Genomic DNA, 20,980 nt, shown 5'->3' on the forward strand with positions numbered 1-20,980 from the left:
TGTCTGTATTTGGTCGTAGGAGCTGGAGTGGGCAAATTATTTACTTGGAGGTCTTTCTTTCTTTTACCTTTTTTATCAGACACAACGCAGAATAACACCGGTTACACTTGGTGCCGCTGACCCGTCACATCGCCAATCCGCGATCCACCCCTCCTCCTTCTGCTGCCGCTGTTTTCCCGCCTCCTCTCTGCAGCTGTGTACCAGAATCCTGTGCCCTGCGCTTTGACTCACAGGTTTTTATATCGCGTGTGTGATCGATGCCCCGTAATTTGGCTTGCAGGCATCTCTGTCACGTGTGAACTTAAAGGGCAAATACGTAGGTGATCATTTCTGTCACTGTTTCATATTGTTGCCTCAAATTATACAGGCACGGATTGTAATTTTTTTTCTCTATTGATATTGGCTTTTACAGCCTGTTTTAATTGAGAGGAGAAAACAACATTTTATTTTCTATGGTGTTTTGATTCTTTGATGTTTTTTTTCTTCTCCCCACATTTCATTGTTTTGTGAAGTTTTGCATAATTGTGTGTGGGGGTTAGGCTCGTTTTTTTTGCTGTTGAACAGTGATATCTCACTTGGGCCAACATGTTAAGTGAGGAAACTGTGGATAGCGCTTTGCCTGATCTGTTCTCTGCGGGGAGTAATATGACCTTTGGTTTGGGGAGGGGTCATCAGATTGCTCCAAAGTTTTTTGGGAGGGGTAGGCCAGTAGTCCCGGGTATTGGTGCCCACACTGTAGACCAGCCAGTGATGCACTCACCATTAATGCCAGCAGCTAGCTCCACACCAGCTGCTTGCGAACGCCAAACACACACCCAGGCTGTCACTAGTGACATGTTGAGCAGCTTGATCACTGACTTAGCAAAGCAAATTGGGGAAAATATCACATCCTCTCTTAACTCTATGCACCAGCCAGCCCCCACCCAGCCACAGTCTCCCCAGAATGTGCCCTCGAGCTGCAATGACCAGTCCCAGCTGAAGGTTGTTGTTCAGTCAGACACCAAAGCTCCACCATACTTCAAGGGTGACAACACAGATCTATTTCCCATCGGTGAATGGGAGGACATGATGAGATGTTATCTGCACAGAATCAGCTGTGACACAGATGAAGAAATGTTTGCCATATTAATGTCTAGACTAACTGGCAAAGCCAGAGATGTGGTCAAGGTGTCACTTCGTTGCCGCCCTGAGTTGAATCGGAATGATCCTATTACTGCTGTGTTTGACATACTGAGGTCTAACTTCAGCGACTTGACATATTCCAGCCTGCCCATGAAAGATTTCTACAGTACTGTGCCACGTCCAGGTGAGAACACCATGGATTACTGGATCCGGTTGAACAAGTCTATTGATGCTGCTGATGAGTGTCTCCGCAGGCGCGGCAAGATGGTAGAGGACCCCAGTAGTGAGGTTGTTTCGATGTTCATTAATCACTGTCCTGACCACAGTCTTACGTTGTCTTTTCAACTGAAGGCCCCTGAGGAGTGGACTGCAGCTGAGGTTCAGAGCCGTCTGGACAACTATGTGAGGAAAATGAGACAGTCTAGTGTTTTGTCTCATAATACAGCAAGTCTGTCCATCCCGCATCAGAGCCCTGTCGCTGTTAACAGCCAGCCCCACTCCAGCGGTGCTCAAGCAGTCCCAGTAACACATGAGCCAGCCTTGTATCCTATGCCCTCTGTTCCCTCTGCAGCCACATGTCAGCCTCTCTCTTCTGATGGCATGGTAAGTGTGCAGCAGCCCTCTGCTTGTCCTCCTTTGACTCTACATGTCATGCCCCCATCTTTGCCAGTTTCTGGCCCTCCTCCAGCTGAGCCAGGTGTTCAACAGATGGTAGCACTGTTTGACAAGGTTCTGTCCATGTGCACTGCATCACTAGCCACTGGTCCTAGGTGCCCACAACCCACAGGTCATTCCCATGGGCACCGCAATGCTCATCGTGCTTCGTGCAGAGTGTGTGGCTCACATGAACACACAACCCATGTGCATTGTAGGCTGTACAAGCTATGCCACAGCTGCTTTGACCCTGGACACATGAGGCGTGAATGCCCACAGTTGCACCAGAAACCAAGCGTTTCAGTCCCTCCTCCCACCGATGCTGCTTTAAACTAGCCAGCCCATGTAACGAGAGGGGTAGCATGGGCAGTGTTGATGAAACCCTCAGAAATGCAACAGACCCAGAAGCCATATATGTTAACTGCTGTAGTAGCCTCTCTGATGAGAAGACTGTTATTATGGGTTCACAAAGAGTTGGCAGGGCTAGTGAGTTGTTTTACACTCCAGTGTCGGTCAGTGGCCGGTGTTCCCTGACAAGCATGCTTGATTCAGGAAGTATGTCATGCACACTAAGTGAAGAGGCTGATAGCAAGCTAAGAGCCGCTGGTGTTGCTCTGATTCCGCAGCATATCCCTGAAAATGTGGTGCTGGTTGGTTGCGGTGGCCTTCTCACACAACCGAAATGCATCTATGATTTGGACATTGAAGTATATGGGACTAGGTTTCTTGTACCAACATTTGTGGTTCCTGGGCAAAAAGATGAGCTCATCGTGGGGAGCAATGTGATCCGGCCCATCATTCAGAAGATGAAGGCTGATACAAAGTACTGGGAGCTTATTAACTCCAATTACACTGGCACTGATTGTGAAGACTTCCTGCAGTTGCTGAGCTGTATCTCACGGTGGTCTGCTCCTGTGTTGCCAGATAAAGTAGGTACAGTCAGGTTGCGGAAGAGTGTCACTCTCCTGCCACAAAAAGAATATGTAGTTTGGGGAAAGCTGCCACCTTCTGCCCTCGTGTCTCCAGGAAGTACTGTCGTTGTGGAACCCACGTCAGCCCGTTCCACTCCAAAGAACATAATGGTGGGGCGCATTATAACACCCATGTGGGGAGATCGTTGGGTCCCTATGAAAGTCCTTAACCCAACAGAGAGCCCTGTGACACTTCGTCGCAATGCTAAGATTGCGGATGTCTTTCCTTGTATTGCTGTGGAGGACCTGCGCATCACTCAAGGTCTCTGCGAGACTCTGACTGACCAGCATACCAGTTTTCCCCCCTCATCAGACTCTGTGCCTGACTCTGCACAGCTACTCAAAGATGCTGGGTTGGCTGACATTGATATTGAGGGCTGTGAAGTGTCAGATGGGTGGAAGAGGAAATTGGTGGAGCTTGTGTTGACTTACCAAGATGTGTTCTCTAGAGACAAACTGGACTGTGGTGAGGTGAAAGACTTTGTCCATCGTATCCACCTCACTGACGACCGCCCTTTCAGGCTTCCCTATCGCAGAGTACCCCCGGCTCACTATCACAAGTTGCGAGAGGTGCTGTCAGACATGGAGATGAAAGGCATCATCAGTAAGTCCACCAGCGAATACGCCTCGCCACTGGTAATGGTTTGGAAGAAGTCAGGTGACTTGAGGATATGCACTGACTTCCGCTGGCTCAATGCCAAAACCATTAAGGATGCTCACCCACTGCCCCATCAGGCTGACTGTCTTGCTGCCCTTGGTGGGAATGCTTTCTTCAGCACCATGGACCTCACATCTGGGTTCTACAACGTTCCCCTCCATGAGTCTGACAGACGGTACACTGCTTTCACTACACCTCTTGGCCTGTATGAGTACAACAGACTTCCCCAGGGTCTATGCAACAGCCCAGCATCTTTCATGCGGATGATGCTCAGCATCTTTGGTGATTTGAACTTTTCCAGCCTCCTGTGTTATCTTGATGACCTGCTGGTGTTTGCGCCTTCAGAAGAGGAGGCCCTAAGACGTCTTGAGATTGTTTTCTCTCGCCTGAGGACCAGCAATCTGAAGCTGGCGCAGAAAAAATGTCACTTTCTCAGACGCTCTGTGAGGTTTTTGGGTCATGTCGTGGATGCTGGTGGTGTCTCGGTTGATCAGGATAAAGTGAGGGTTATCGCCAATTTTCAGAAGACTGACCTTATGGATGGTGACGGTTGCACCCCTTCTCAGAGGAAAGTGAGATCCTTCCTTGGCATGGTGATGTTTTACCAGCATTTTATTCCAGGGTGCTCTCGTATTGCGAAGCCACTCTTTGCTCTAACTGCCGGTCAGAAGAGGACTAAAGGCTGCCATGGGAGTCGGAAACCTGGAACTTTTCGCAAGCTCACCCCTCAAGATTGGACTCCTGCTTGTGAGAAAGCATTTGAGGGACTCAAAGGTGCACTCCTCAGCTGTGCGGTGCTGGCACATCCTGATTTTGAGAGGCCATTCATCCTTTCAACTGACGCTTCCATGGATGGGCTGGGTGCTGTCTTATCCCAGGTGCCAGCTGGTGAGGAGAGGGCAAGACCTATAGCCTTTGCTAGTAAGTCTCTCAGCCGCAGTCAGGCCAAATACCCAGCACACCGGCTCGAATTTTTGGCTCTGAAGTGGGCTGTGTGCGATAAGTTCAGCCACTGGCTCAAGGGTCATCGGTTCACTGTCTGGACTGATAACAATCCTCTCACATACATTCTGACTAAGCCAAAGCTGGATGCCTGTGAACAGCGTTGGGTCTCTAAGCTTGCACCATACTGCTTTGAGATCAAATATGTTCCTGGAAAGCTGAACATTGTGGCAGACACCCTGAGCAGGGAACCGTTTGTGAGGCCGTTGGCCCAGCGGCTCCTGTCGGAGCCCTACTTTGAGCTACTAGAGCAAGTCAGTGGTGTGAAAGATGCCAGTGTCCAAGATGCCTTCCGTTTGACCTGTCAACCTCAATCGATACGCAGTGCTCCACCCTCTGCTGTGCTTGATGTGTCTCTGTCAACTGATGACGTGTCTTCTCTCATGTCTTCGCTCTGTGAGTGGGAGTCTGCTTCTCGCCAGCGTGCAACATCCCTCGCTGGTCACCTAACCTCCATCAGTCCACCTGACTGTGATGTTACTCATGCGCTGTCCCGTGCTGATCTCCTGTCTCATCAAACAGGGGATCCTGTGATCTCCAGAGTAGCCCGCTATGTTGAGCGTAAGCGCAGACCCTCCAGACGTGAGCGCTGTCATGAGAACCAACATACGTTGCGGCTCCTGAAACAATGGGATAAGCTCACATTCCTCAATGGTGTCCTCTACAGAGTCGTGAGGGACCCACTGACCAAACACAAGAGATTCCAGTTTGTGGTACCTGACTCCCTAAAACAAGTGGTGCTGTCTGGCATACACGACAATGCTGGTCATCAAGGTCAACCTCGCACACTCTCCTTGGCTCGTCAGCGTTTTTTCTGGTATGATATGGAGAAGGATGTGCGCGGTCATGTGAGAAATTGCTGCAGGTGTGTTCTCAGCAAGACCCCAGAGCCAGCAGCTAGGGCCCCGTTGGAAAGCATTAAGACCTGTGCTCCACTGGAACTTGTGTGCATTGACTTCTGGTCAGCTGAGGACAGCAACAACAAGTCTGTGGATGTCCTTGTGATTACTGACCACTTCACAAAATTAGCACATGCATTCCAATGCCAGGATCAGACAGCTAAGAGAGTCGCTAAAAAGCTCTGGGATGGATTCTTCTGTGTGTATGGCTTCCCTCAGCGCATTCACTCTGACCAGGGAGCTAGTTTTGAGAGTGAGCTGCTTGCAGAGCTTCTGGTTTTGGGTGGCGTTGCCAAATCCCACACTTCACCATACCACCCCATGGGTAATGGTACCACAGAGAGATTTAATCGCACCCTTGGAAACATGTTACGGTCCCTCCCCCCCAGATGTAAGCAGAAATGGCCGCAGATGATACAGTCCATGACGTTTGTGTATAACTGTACGGCACACGAGACCACCGGCTTTGCGCCATTCTACCTGATGTTTGGGAGGGTGCCAAGGTTGCCAGTTGACCTCATGTTTCGGGATGTCCTTCATGATGACACCATTTGTGACTATGATACCTATGTCAAGTCACTGATGGATGACCTGCGCTCTGCCATGCTCCGAGCCCAGGAACACAGCACAATGGAGCAGAGACACCAGTCTGACCAGTACAACAGAAAAGTGAAGGGTCTGCCTCTTTCACTAGGGGACCAGGTGTTGTTGGCAAACAAGGGAGTCAGAGGAAAAAGGAAGCTCTCTGACAAATGGGAACCTGTTGTGTACACGGTAGTTGACTTGGATCCTGCTCTTCACATCTGCCGTATCAGAGACAAAGAAGGTCATGAGCGTGTGGTGCATCGCAACCTGCTCCTTCAAGTTAACTTTTTGCCCTTGGACACAACACTGAATGACGATGCTGCACATCCTGCTGTGAGCGTTGTCAGTGGCCCCGCTGAGTCTGACCTGGATGGGTCTGTGACATCTTTTGGGGGCACAGGAGCTGTACCTCCTGCCACCTGGACTGTGGATTCCGTCTCCAGCATTGGCGAGTGTGATGACCGCACACTATCATGGATCCATCAGCAATCTGCCGCTGACCCGGTCGAAGATGGCGTTCATGGGACCCCTCCCATAATGGGTGTTTCTGATCTTGGTGGGCTGGCTGGTGATGGAGCCTCCCCAGGCTCCCCTGCTGCTTTCCCGTCCCACACTTTTCATTCTCTTGAACCCAAAAATGTGGACGTGGATCAAGGACTTACCACACGTTTTGGTAGAATCATTAAACCAGTTCGTCGCTTGATTGAATCAATGGCTCAACTTGAAACACTCCTTGGTGTTGAACCTGTTCAAGCAGCGGTTATTGATGTGTGAATTTGCTTATTTCTGTATGTTTTTCATTGCTATTGTTTTTGGAAAAGAATAATACAGGCACAGAGTTCATTGTATTTTGTCGGTCTGTGCAGTCTGATAGTGACGCCCATAGATATTATGGCCTGTTTTGTGTGGTGTAAATGGCACCTCATTTTGTCTATAGAAAGTCCTGGGATCTTGCTAGGCGCCGAGCAGGTCTCAGGTCTCTTATCCTCCTTGGAGGAAGCTATGTTGCTGATCTAATTCATTGTATATGCGATGTGAATTTGTTTGAGGCCACTGTATCTGTTATTGTGGGTTTATATTTTTTTTTTGGTGTACCCTTTAGGATTTTGTGTAATTCTTGGGGGGTGAATGTAACAGAGTCATAAATAACATTGTTATAATTACACAAAATGTGTTCTAAACCCCCAAACTTCTCCTTTTATACCTGACTTTTAGGACCTCCAAGCCTGTAGTTGTGTTCATTATCAGTTAGAGCCCCTCCTCATTCTTTTCTTCTTCTTTGGTGCAATACTATAAATACAGTGTACCCCTTTTGCCTCTCCCCTTTTTCTACAATTCCCCTGTGGGAGAGGTGGGTGTCATTTCTTTCCAGCACCTTAAAGCACACATAATTCATATTTAACCACCCTGATGTTTATGATTGCGATTTTAATTCAGTTATTGTCATTATTGAGCCTGTTTTTGTAAGATGTTATAAGTGTGTAGTATGTGTGTGTCATAAATGTGTTTTAGGCGCCATAAATGATAGCATGAATATGTATTCCTTGCTAGCTTGGGAACTGTGGTGGGTTGAGCTAATCCTCTTCCCCACTGTCTGTATTTGGTCGTAGGAGCTGGAGTGGGCAAATTATTTACTTGGAGGTCTTTCTTTCTTTTACCTTTTTTATCAGACACAACGCAGAATAACACCGGTTACACTATGACTTTCAACACATTTCTCCTCTGGTCCACCTACTGTACAATCTGTGCCAAGCAGAGGCGGAGCCAGACATTTGAAACACCCGGGGCTTAGCCCTAAAGGGTAGTATGCATGTGGGATTTTTTTTTTCTTTTGTGGGGGGGGGGGGTTAGAAATGACTGAAAGATTAATTGGCTCTGTTTTGAGTTTTGTTCAAAAAAGAATGACTTCATATAGGGAAAAATATATATCACATGTGCAGGACACCTTAAACTAGTTTTTTAATTAAGCAGCAAGGCAGAACAAAATCGGGGCTGTATCAAGACATGAGGACTAAACCCCAATTCAACCAGACCCAAAACTGATCCGGAATTAAAACAGGACTACAACAGTTCAAAATCAGGGCTACTGAGGATTTAACCAAGACAGAACCAGAATCAGAACTAGATGATAGTAGCACTAAAAATCATCATAGACCTGCACTACACTTATTTTTTTAATTCTACCAAAGTCCACTATTTAGATTTAGAAAAGTTTATATAATTATTTAGCCTTGTTGTGCAAACAAGCCTGCATAACTTAATAAATATAGAATTTGAAAAATAGCAAACCTAAAAAGAAACACTAGGTACGAGATACATGAGTAGGGGAGACCGGGGATAGTTGTAACGTGGGTCAGTTGTAACACTTCCAATTTCTCCAATCAGGGCTAAGTTTCAAATGATGTGACTCATCCTGTGCATGCCCAATTCAGTTCTGCTATCACATGTGAAAAATCAGCACATTTTGTCAAACACAGACAATTTAACATGAAAAAAAGTAATTTGTATGCCAAAAAGTAAGTTTTTCTACTTTATTTCAATTTGTAATAGCATTATCTGCTTTGCAGTTAAACTCATCAAACTTAAATTATGTTATTTGTATGTCTATGGGGATATATTCTGTGTAGGTCTTTAGTGCTAATGTTTTAGCCGTTGGCTGCAATGTTAGCTAGTTCATGGCTATAGGAGTCTGGGTCAGTTGTAACAGCAACAGTCTGGGTCAGTTGTAACAGCAACAGTCTGGGTTAGTTGTAACAATAATGCAGATGTTACAACTTACCACACTATTACTTTAACTTATATTAAACAAGTTGGGGCAACGACATCAGCAGAGAGAGGTTCACTGGTCGCTTTTGTATATGCGGTTAATGCCATTGGCAACACAATTCCTCCACTGTTTGTGTTCCCACACATACATTATGCAGACCACTGTGTCAGAGATGGACGAGTAGGAAATACTGGTAGTGGAAATAAATCAGGATGGGTGCAAGAAACAGATTTCCTCATCTTTCTGAAGCACTTTGCAAACCACACCAAGGTAAGCCATGATAAAAAGTAATGGAATTGCGATGCTGGTGAACAACTACATTTTTTCAGCTTCATTGTTATGTTCAAAATTGGTGCAAGAGTTGTAGGTTATAATGCCCACTGAGCCAATGAGGCCAAACTCAAGGAAGACCAACCAAAATTAATGAAATATTCAGTTGCAGAAAATTCCATAATTTGTCTTTTTTGGGGGGTTGGAATATGTTCAAAAGCTAGATTTCTGCATTCTGTCACACACACACATAGCTACATAAATGGCTCTAAGTGCATTCATGTGTTGTATAAACAAAGATTACATGTTAATATTTTGTCAGTACCCTTATTTCATTGTGTTACATTTCACCCCAGGATATGTTACAACTAACCCAGAGTATGGGGTTAATTGTAACATTTCACTCTTTGTGTTTGAGGCCATACCATGCAATGGGTAATTGTGCTGCAGAGGAAATAGCTGCACTATTTAATAGCCGAGACATGTAAATACTTTGCATTACATTTTGAATCCACTACCTTAAAAGAGCTCCAATTTACAGACAGAAATGTCAAAAATGTTACAACTATCCCCGGTCTCCCCTACCTATGATACGATGATACTTTTGGTAAACAACCATTTGACTAACATGTGTGTCTCACCTGCTCTTGTTCCACCTCTGTTCTGTCCTCATTCTCCATCTCCCTCTCTGTTCCTCTCTCTCCCTCTTTGTGCTGACAATCATCAAATATACAGATAATTATGTACTCTTCAGATCAAAACACAAACACTTTTTTAATTGTAACATCAAATCAGACTAAATGTTTATTTTTTTAGATTGATAAATATAAAAAACATATTTGTTAACTTTAAGAGTAAAGAGAGAAACTATCTGTATTTCTTAATTGCAAATGGCACCAAATTGTATTCAAATTGAGCCACATTTATGGAGCTCCACAGTTCTTTTCCTGGTGTTTTGGTTGACATCTCTTGATTTTCCCATGTCAAAGAAACAGGCTCTGTGTTTTGCCTTATATGCATCCACAGCTGTGCCACCAATTTACTCACATGGACTCTACAAACCTATCAGAAGCTTCTTCAGCTCAGAATGGAATCGTCTGAAGTTTTCTTATTAATTAACAAACTTAGTGTATATGTATTCCTAAATTTGATCAAAGTGATAAAAAATAGACAGCTCTGTCTCTCTTTATTCTGACATTTAACTAATTCAAAAGATATTTTAATATTTATCTAAAACAAAAGTTTACTCTAAATTGATGTACAGTAAAAATGTTTTATGTTTTCTCCCTAAAGTGTATGTAAATATCTGGTTACAAATGTGAATATCCTGCTGTGTACTGAAATCCCTCTTGTTTTGCATAGAAATATACTGAACAACATACAAAGCATAATATATAAAATAACCTGATTACCTGAGTTTTTTCTTTGAAAGAAGCCTCTAATGCCCATTCTTATATTTCAGTACATAACTGAAACCGATTTAGTCGGGGAGGGTAAGAACTGAAAATATGAAATAAACACACATAAGCTAAGACTAAAAAAAAAAGTAGCATTTGTTCGGCTTTTCATTTCGCCATTTGTTGATTCACTTGAAGAGCAAGTAACGTAATATGGGTCAAGTGATCAGTTTGATATCAATCTTTCGTGATACACCGTCATATTTACATTATTTGTACAGTACGAATGATTTGCTTTGGTACCTGCTCAAACTTAAGCTCTCCTTAGTATGGCTGGCTCCGTTTCTCCAACAGTGCACTCACAGGCAGCAGCTGCCCCGCCCCCTCGCTCAGTCGCTTAGTGCCTGAGCTCGGATGATACCAATATCAGGGGGGATTCACGCACAGTCGTAAATTCCCACAGTGTGCACTATGTGCTTCGAATATTGTGTGTACTTTTTGTTTTATACAGTTGTCAGCCAGGCATCTAACTATGAAAAAATTACACTCCAAAAGACCCCGGGCTTCTGACAAAACAACCCGGGCGAAAGCCCAGTAAGCCACCCCCACGCTCCGCCCCTGGTGCCAAGTTTCATCCCTTATCAGCAGTGTTGGGTAAGTTACTTTAAAAAAGTAATTAATTACTAATTACTAATTACTTAGACAATATTGTATTTAAAATACTTATGTAATTACTGTGTCGGAAAAGTAACTTAATTACTAAATAAGTAATTTAACTAAATACTTCTTAAAATCCCTATAAACCTTGAGTGGGCAAACAATAGAAATTAAACTCTTTAAATAATAAATACATTTTTTTAAAGACGGAGACTCTACAGTATGCAGTGGTAGCATCTATTCCACAATGTAGCCTGCAATCATTTTTTAAGCTCACCTTCAGACGCTTTCTGTGCTGCTGAAGTAAAATCAAGTTTTGCCTGCTTAGCAGGAGTTGCCGCAGTGTTATCCATGGATGATGAACAAGAATCACTCAGAAGTGTTCGTCTATGCTCTCGTGTCAGGCGCTTCAGTAGATTACTCGTGCTATTAACAGCAGCCGATAGTTTTTTCTCCCCAGGACATAGCTTACATATTACTGTAATATTCTTGTCTGCTTGTTTCAGAAAAGTGAAGAGACGGGAATATGTCCATTTCAAAAAACAGCCACTCGCTTCAGCCGAGTCCGACATCTTCCGCTTTAGAATACAACTATGCAGCAAACTGGCGCGAAATGACGTGCAGCTGCACTACAGCGATGTTAAAGCGGCAGAGTTTACTTCTACATTTAGAAGACAAATGATTGAAATTAAATAATGATATTCAGCGAGTTTAATTATTTTACAATGTAACGCAAGTACATTGTAAGTAACTGTAATTAACATACCTAAAAATGAACAGTAATTAGTTACTCTACTTTTTCAGTGGAAAAGTAATTTAATTACAGTAACCCGTTACTTTGTAACGCATTACACCCAACACTGCTTATCAGGTGAAATATTCCCCCAAAATTAAAGGACAGTTATGCTCAAATTCAATACAGTCAATTAAAAAAATAATAATAATACAATTCATTTGAGGGCGCATTTCTAAAACCCAAGGGAACCTTACAAAGAGAAAAAAAGAGATGAATAAAACAGTAGATTAAAAATAAATTTAAAATAGCAAAACAATAAACAAGATTTGACAACAAGATCTGTATTAAAGCCAGTAGCCAGTTTAAACAAGTATGTTTTCAATTGTGACTTAAATAAGGGAAGGGAATCTATATTTCTTATGACTGGAGGAAGTGAGTTTCAGAGCCGAGGAGCAGCATGACTGAAAGCTCTGTTCCTCATAGTGATAAGACGAGCAGAAGGAACAACAAGATAATTGGCAAATGAAGATCTGAGAGAGTGGGAAACAGGGGTGATATAAAGCAGATCACAAAGATAAGGAGGGGCAAGGTTATGGATGCACTTAAACGTGAGAACTAAAATTTTAAAGTTTATCCCAGCTTCACATCATATTCAAAAACCATAAAATCATTGAAAATCATCCTTGATAGTTGTGAGTTGGTAGTTGAGTTCACTATCCAATAAAGGCAAAAAAGAGAAGTATTGCAGTGGTTGGAGGTGAAACTTTGCAGATATGGAGTGTGAGTTGCAGAGAAGAGGAATTTGTGGAGACTTTCATGCCAACTATCAAAGATCACACACACACATAAAACATATTAAGGATTGTACATTACCAGATGTTATTGTGAAAACTGTACCATACTGAATTTAACAAGATAAATATTTTGTATAAATGTTTTATAGAGGGAGTGTATGCAAATTGCTAACAAGCAGTCATTATAATTCAACATACATTGAGAATAGCAGGCAAATCAACAATACACCTCTTCCAATTAATGGCTAACTGATATTATGCTGAACACAGTCCAAAAGATTCAATAAGCCACATCAGAGTCTACTGTCCGTCTACTGTTTACCATCAGCCAAGTGGCTAACAAAGGTAAACAGACGTTTTCCCAATCCCTGTTAATGAATGTTATCTTGTTTCAGGATACATAATACCTGCCATTATCCAAAGACACGTCTCCTTACCTGTATCTTTTACTCGTTTCTCCTTTTCTTTTCTCTTTTTTTCTAAACTGAGGACCTGATGGCTTTGACCCTTTCTTTTTTTTTTTTTTTTTTTTTTGCCTGTCCCATTTGGTTCTTTAGCCATCAGAATTGTTGTCTGAAGACCAACAAGGATACCCAATGGATTTACTTTGCCAAATGGATCATCGTGGCATTGCCGTATTGGTCCATTTGATCGACCTTTGTTTTTATTATATTTTATTTTCAGATGTTACAGACGGGACAGACATGAGTGAGGGATAGGAAAGGGAGAAAGAAAGAGGAAGGAAAAGAAAAACAGAAGGGGAGAGGGACAGTGAGAAAGGGGGGGAGAAAGAAAAAAAAAAAATCTCCTGGATCACCTGTTGAGAGAAGAAGAATAGAAAACAAGCAAAAAAAAAAAAAAGAACAAAGCAACATACTAAACACAACACCATCGCATTAATCTAGCTAAGTGTAAACAGCAGTAAATACTAAATATTCAATGTTGTTGTACGTGCTGTACAACAACATTGAATATTTAGTATTTACTGCTGTTTACACATTGTGCGCAGGACAGACAGCGCACAATGTGCTTTGAAGTAGCAGCCAAGAAAGGTGTAATTTAAGTCTACGAGCAGTGAACACCCGTGTGCACACCTGTGTGGATCAGCGCGCTTGTATTCAAATGGTTTCCACATGTAATGGTCTGCAAGAGGATGTAGCGAGCCATAGCCCTGTCCCCCAGGGCATGAAACAGGCATGGAGGAGATCCAGGCCCCAGACATCCAGAGGCCCCAGAGTGCGAGAGCCCAAGGAGGACCACCGCAGGGGCATCCGTGCCACCCTCATGGGAAGGGCTGAGGATCCCCAGACGAGGTGTCACCCAGTAGCCACCAAGCAGAAGCTAGAGGGGGCTGCACCGGCGTGCCCGCCGGCTCTGCCGGCAGCCAGCTGTGCCACAGTGAACCGAGCCGCAGGCCCAGAGGCTGGAGGCCCGAGGGCCCCCCGCACCCCGGAGGAGGCCTGACCGAGCAACAGGCGCCAGGCCCCGCCAGGTAGCCACCGGGAGTGAGCCGGTACATACCTGAGTGCCCAGCCCCGGACACCAAGAACCACCAATGCACCGACCCCTGAGGGCATCAGTCACTGGCAGGGAGTGTGGTGAGGGGAGATAGGCCTTGGAGGGCCTGGGAGTTCCCAGAGAGGTGGAGTCTAAGACCCGACCTGACATATAGACACAGACAAACAGGCACACACAGACACAAACATGCATTCCCACCCTCATGCACACATATATACAAACACTCAGCACTCACCCAACGTAAGGACTGACATAAATGGACATGTACACACAATCACACTCCCCAAACATACTCATACCCCGGGTCCAGGTACCCTCGCCCCCAGAGGGGGAAACAGAACCCAGACCCAAGAGATGTTACCCTTCCCCCGGGGTGGAGGCAAGCAGACCGACCCAGGCTCCGCAGCAGCAGGGAGGCCAATCGGACAGCTAACATCTCCTCCCAGCCCCCCCGCCCCAATGGCTAGCAGAGAACGGGGGTATGTGAAGACCCCATACCTCCCTCCTCCCGCTCATGTGTAGTGTTGCTGCGTGTTGTTCTAAAGTGAATTTAAAACAAGGGAGAGCATGGTGCTGCTGCCAGAGAGCAGCAGGTGTTAGCACGGCCCCTCCCGAGAACCCTCAATGTCTACATGGATTTAAAATTGAGAGGTGGGCACCAGCGCCAGAGGTAGGTTTGAGTACACAGACCGTCCACTGGACGCCGTTAACGTGCCCACCCTCAAGGCCCTATATATATGTGTGTGTTATGAGAGTGTAAGTAATGTGGATGTCTAAGTTGTGAGATAAAATTGAGGCACAGGTGGCCAGAAGGGGACAGAGGGGGGGGGGAATGTCTCCCCTGCACCCTTTTGACACACCCGCACCCCAAGGCCCTACCTGTGTGGGTGAGTGTGGTGAAGCGGGAAGAGGGAGGTAGCCGGGGATGGGGAGGAAAAGGAGGGATGGGGAGGAAAAGGAGGGAGCTTTGACCCTTTCTTGCTGATGCCACTTCCCACCACGATGCTGCCCTGGGCAACCGCCCATGTCGCCCATATTTAAAACTAGCTGCTGCTGAGAGGAGTATTCAACTGTCAATATCATGTCAACAATAACAGATGATTTTTTTTTATAATGCAAATAACAGATAATTTTTAATTAATTTTTTTTTTGGTGATGTTTTAATCGATTGAGCTTGTTAAATTTAACGAGAAAAGTTCTTTAATTTTCCAGAATTTGAAATGAAACTGTGCACACATATATTATGGGTGTCAAAGCAGAGGAATATGTTCAGAAATTCATGTCATGTGTCAGTGATGATATTTAATAAATTTTTAACATGTAGTTATCACATTCCTTTAAAGTTTTAGATTACTGTTACTTTCCTTTAAGCACGCTGTGTTACTGCGTTACTAAAACTGTGATTTTTTTTTAACGTTGCATTTTGCAATGCAACAGCGGCCTAACCGACTAAGATGATGGATCCATGGGGTCAGGAAAGCCAAAAGCAGGGGAGCTGGAGAGGTACCTTTCATGTCCATTCACTGGAGGTGTGGATCTATTGCATGGCTTTCCTCACATCAAGAAGCTGTCGATCAAAATCAATACAGCTCTTCCTGCATCTGGAGCTTGTGAAGGATTCTTAGTCACGCAGGACTCCTGTTCACTGCTAAACAGTTACAGCTTCACAGAAAGAACCTTGAGAGTGTCAATGGAAAATTGTACTTATTAGTCAGTATAATCTTTTAGTGATATAAGTTCGCATATGGTAGAATACTGCATGTAGTTATTTGTATTAGGAAATATTTAACCATGTATGCTTAGAGGCGTACATGGAGACACACTGAAGTATAAATAAAGACCGGGGCAGTTTCTTAGCGCGAGTCTCAGTTCTGGAGGCTGCCCTTGCTAGCAAGAAGTTCTGTGTGTTTCTCTTCTCTGAGTCTTTACTGAAGAAGTGTTTTAGAGTATATTTCTTAACAGAGAGCAAACTGCTGCTGAAGCTTAACCATCACTTCACTGAGTGAAGAAATGGCACATTTTTGCTAAATATGCAGAAATAGATGCACACCCATACAATTTATGGTAAACTGAGCTGCCTTGTATGAACGTATGTTGAAGATGCCTCGTTCTAATGTTTTCTCTGAGGCTGCTGTGCCATTTGGAGCAAAAATGAATATTTACAAGTTTACAGCATATCTTGTCACTGGAAATTGTTTGTACTGTTTATATATTTATATTATTTACTGTAGGTATTGGTGAAAAAAGCTTTATGTTGTGAAAAACTGAAATCTGGAAATTAGAATTGTTGTGCCTTATTTTGTTGATGTTTTTACATATATTCCTTTTGAAAATAGTAAAATTTGTATATTTATTTATTTTTGTTTGTCTGATAACATTTATTTAAAAAATAAATTGGACATTTCAAACAGTTACTCGCTACTTGAGTAGTCTTTTCACCATGTACTTTTTTACTCGTACTTGAGTAACTGTTTTGACGACTACTTTTCACTTTTACTTGAGTAATAATATTTTAAAGTAATGCTACTCTTACTTGAGTTCAATTTTTGGATACTCGACCCACCTCTGCCTGTCAGTACTCTTGCTGCAGCATTTTGGATTAACTGAAGGCTTTTCAGCGAGTTTTTAGGACACCCTGATAATAATGAATTACAGTAGTCCAGCCTGGAAGTAAACCAGAGCAGCTGGGCTATGTAAGAAGTGTAGAGGGTGGGGGATGGTGTTCGCGCTCACATCTAGCGGATGTGTGGGCAGGAGCATGATGCAGACACTCCACCTCAAGTCAGTACTGCGTAGACTTTGTCTCCAAAAGTGCAACACAGCAGCTCCCACAAGAGGGAAATTCATTTTTGTACAATAGGAGGAAGTGCACCCAGGTGATCCATCTTTTCTACAGTGACTGCTCTAAATCCTAAAATCTCACTTGCATGTGGGAAGAGTTAGTGAGAGGCAAATGTAGCATCAAATGTTACTGATCTCACTAAATGTAAAGAGCAACGTCTGGTAGGATTTAAAGGAGCCAGCTGCATCTACACAAACCAAATAGAGCTCAGAAGGTGAGTTTATTGGGTGATGTTTATATGCAACGTGTGTGTGTGTGTGTGTGGAATAGAGAGAGAAAGAACGAGAGCAGAGAAGAGAGAATATCTTGTAAAAACAATAGTATTTGGTTATGTACAGTCATTGGCTTTGTGAGGTAGTTTACTTTTATTCTGACTGTTTGTAGGTTAACAGGACATTTCTTTTATTTCCGCTGACAGCTTCCCTTAGAAATCGAAACTAAACCGAGCTGCACAAACCAGGAGGAGCTCAGAAAATTAGACACTAATTATGTATGTTTTATTATATATATATATATATATATATATATATATATATATATATATATATATATATATATATATATATATATATATGTATGTGTGTGTGTGTGTGTGTGTGTGTGTGTGTGTGTGTGTGTGTGTGTGTGTGTGTGTGTGTGTGTAAGTCCTCACTAAAACAGTGCTTGCCAATGTGTGATCATAAAAGGCCCACATGAATAGTTGTTACAGGCTAGGTTTTCTTTCTGTGAGTGTCTGAGTTTGGTGGACTTGTCACAGGTTTGCGTGCTTATACAGGGACCTAAAGAGCTTTTCAATGGCTCTGTGTGTGGAAACAACACAAGCTTCACTAGCTGGGATAGTTACAAAGCTTTATGAATGTTTTCTTTATGGATGAGTGATACATTTTATTATTAAACATCTGAACATAATACAACACAACCTCTCATAGGGATATAAAGTCAGATACGCATTTTGAAATGACAAGGAGCAGGCGTACTTTTATGTACTGTATAGCCTGTATATTAAATGAATATGTAGCATAATAAGTATAAAATCCAGAAAGCTACACAGCATGGGGCGGTTCACTCACAAACACAAGTCTAACTTAAGTTTCAGACTTTTTTTTGTTTAAAAAAAAAAAAATCTAATTGTTATAGGCTTAAGTTTACACAAAATGTGAAAAACCTGCATTGTCATGAACAAAAATTTAAACCTAATTTTTCATGATTTGTTGGGTTAACCCTCTGAGGTCCAAAATATAATTGGCCATTTTTGACTACTTTTGATTTTACATTTGAATTGCACCTACAAATTGTTTTATTTTTTATTTGTTGCCTTGCTTGGTATCATTCTTTTCAGCTCAACCCTACGTGTCTGAATTTACTGTTATTTCTTCATTGACATACTGTAAGAATACAACTGATCTGAAATCACACAAAAAACATAAAATCCTAATAGTTTTTTTTTCTTCTTTTTTGTGGTTTTTACTCTGCTGTGAAAACCACAAACATGTTTGGTGAATTATTTTCATAACTTGAAATGCAAATATAAATTGTAATTTTTGAAAACTAATGCACAAGTTTTGTAAAACAAAAATTAAAGTTATATACAACTATTTATCCTACTAGCCAATGCATCTTGCATTTTTTTTTATTTCTTTTTTTTTGTACAACCATTTAAAAATACTATGATAACTAAAATGAGAGAACAATCAGGTGTCACAATAAGATGCCCCACAAATTATTTGTGCCAGTAAAAAAAATTGTTTGTCCGTGACATGACAGAGGAAAACACCACAGGGATAAACCTAAAGGCCTGAAAGCAGGAGGTGTATCACTCCTCCAGTTTTCCACTTGGAGACAGTTTATATTACAATCCACCTTTGTGACATTTATTAGTACCCTCACTGACACACAAAACAAAACAACAAATACACTCCATGCTAAACGTCACAAATCTCTCCCTCTCACTTGCTCTGTCACGCTGCCATTACTCCCAAAACTTTGCCCTCTTCCCAAACAGCCAAATCCCATGTGTTGCCAATTTTTCATTAACAACACGTCGACAATAAATATTGCATGGTACATTTCCCCACCAACAGGAAAGAAGTAGCTTTTTCTCTTTCTTTGCTGTTTACCTGCTGTCCTTAGAAAATGCTTCTTTTTTTTTTTAACCGCACTAAACATGACGATAGGATTTGGAAAAAAGCATCACTTATATATTTTGTATCATAACGTTGTATTTAGTGGCATGTCATTAAAATTTATAAACACTATGCAATATATTCATTTTTAGAATGTATATTCAGTGCTAACTGTAGCTAGGCAAAGTCTTAATGTTATCTTATTTTAATAAATAGCACTGTCATATGCAAAACTAGAGTGGCACTAGAGGTGGCAAGAGATCATTTTAGGGTGGCCACCCATGCCACACCTCTAGATCCGACCCTGTGCAGCAGCCAGCATGACAAAGTTTGGGTCCTTCGCTCTAGCTAGCTCATGCTGTGTCCGATGTGAGAGGGCCTCATGGCTTCATGCCATAAAAAAAACTACCATCAAGGATGATTTTTAATGAATTTTTGATATGCTGTTATCATGTTGCATTTAGCTTGTTGAATTTGAGCAGAAATGTCCTTTCATCATGTAGTGGGTTGAGATAAGACTCTCCTCTCATTCTGAGGAATGAGTTAAAAACTTTGTGTCAAGGATGGGTTTTCTAAATTTTTAATTAATTTTCTGGATGATATCAAAATAAAATTAATTTGTTCACAATTGATAATTAATATCATAATTGTTAATTATATTCAAACTAAATTTACAGTCCAATCCATCCTCCTTAAAGATTAAGTGCACTGCCAGCAAAATTTGGAAGAAGATTGAAGGAACACATCTTGGTTGAAAAGAAAATGTACTATAGTTTTTTTCCTTCCTTACTGTTCAACAGACAATTAACTAAAGAGAAACACTACCACAAAACACAGTGTAGAAGTGCACAAAGATTTAAGTGTAAGGAAGTATGTGAGGGTGCAGGTTTCTCAGTAGGCAGGTCAGAGCAAAATAAAGCAGCAAATGTCTGTTGTCAAAATCATAGCAAATAAGGCAATCACCATCACATCCCAAAGGGGCTATACAGCCCCTACCCAATTTCCTTCGGGGTCAACCTTCCGGATCAATAAAGTTTTATTGAATTGAATACAGGATTGAGATCTGGCAATTGTGTAAGTCATTTGAGTACAGTAAACTCCTTGTCATGTTCAAGAAACCAGTTTGAGATGATCTGATCTTTGTGACATAGCATGTGATCCTGCTGGAAGCAGCCATCAGAAAACTGTGTGGTCATAATGGGATGGCTACGGTCAGTAACAAACACTCAGGCAGGCTGTGGCATTTAAACAATGTTCAGTTGGCCCAAAGTTTGTCGAGAAAATGCCCCCCACACCATTACTACTACCACTACTGGCCTGAACTGGTGGTTGTAGATAAAATGGACCGATACTTTCAGGTTGTTTTCTGACCCTACCAACCAAATGTCACGGCACAAATTGAGATTTGTCAGACCAATCAATAATTTTCTTCTACTCACCAGCTGTAGTAAACCTGTATTATGCACTCAGAGATGCTCTTCTGCACACACTGTTCGGAACAAGTTGTTATATGAGATACTGATGCCTTCCTATCAGCTCCCTTACTCAATTGGCATTTTGTGTCTGGTAACCACTCTGTGTAAACACTAGAGATGGCTCTGTTGGAAAATCCCAGGAAATCCTGAAGCTTGGTTTGAACTTAGGCAGATTTCCTAGACCATTATTTGTAGTTAGCAGTGCACACATATAGCTCTCCAACATCAAAATTCTTCTTTCACATCTGTTTTAACCTCTTAAGCTGATCTTATATTATATCACATAAAATATTGGCATATTTGTAAAAATTCTGCTATTAAATAATAAAATAGTTTATGCTTCATCTCATTTGTATTGCTTGATTTGTTTCATTGTGTAAACCATTGAATGCAGAATAGTCCATCTAATTGTCAAAATCTGCTAACCTTATATTTCATAAATTGCACTGACATGGAGCAGCAACAAATTCATCAACAACTGATAAAAAACAGATGAAACAAACCTGACAG

This window comes from Rhamphochromis sp. 'chilingali' (genome assembly GCF_963969265.1).
Source record: "Rhamphochromis sp. 'chilingali' genome assembly, chromosome: 17".
NCBI classification, from domain to species: Eukaryota; Metazoa; Chordata; class Actinopteri; order Cichliformes; family Cichlidae; genus Rhamphochromis; species Rhamphochromis sp. 'chilingali'.